Here is a 369-nt window from a genome sequence, read left to right as displayed (position 1 = left end):
GCGTGAGTTTTAAGCCACCAGGTCCAGGACGCGAACCGCAGTCAACTACGTGGGAGTCCAGCGACATAGCCATTACGCTAACTGCTGGTTCCCCTACTGCATGTTCTTGAACAAACCACGAAGCCTGCTGAGCCTCAGCCAGCCGTATGTGAAGGAGGGACAGTCTCAGTGCTGTGGTCGTCAGGCTTGTTTAAAGAGACCTGGGTTCCTCTGCTGTGTTTTGCCACTCCTTCTAATTCGTACCAGTTAACCGGGGCCTGGCTAGAGGACTGACTTTTGCCAGGTAAAGTGTGTCCTTTCGAGACTGGCAGGTAGTGTGGTGGTTGAGGTACTGGACTCCCACATGGCTGACCACAGTTTGAGCCCCGG

At 54.5% G+C, this 369-nt stretch overlaps 1 long non-coding RNA gene across 1 annotated transcript in view; it reads left to right on the top strand.

Moving 5' to 3' along the window:
• The window catches only part of LOC102483328 (uncharacterized), a 45401-nt gene that overhangs the window by 16836 nt on the left and 28196 nt on the right, over positions 1-369 (top strand). The gene's annotated exons all lie outside the window — the stretch shown is intronic.

This window comes from Tupaia chinensis, unplaced genomic scaffold, assembly GCF_000334495.1.
Source record: "Tupaia chinensis unplaced genomic scaffold, TupChi_1.0 Scaffold000176_1, whole genome shotgun sequence".
Classification (NCBI taxonomy): Eukaryota; Metazoa; Chordata; class Mammalia; order Scandentia; family Tupaiidae; genus Tupaia; species Tupaia belangeri.
Note: the sequence above shows the minus strand (reverse complement) of the source record. Positions and strands in the feature narration are given on the sequence as shown.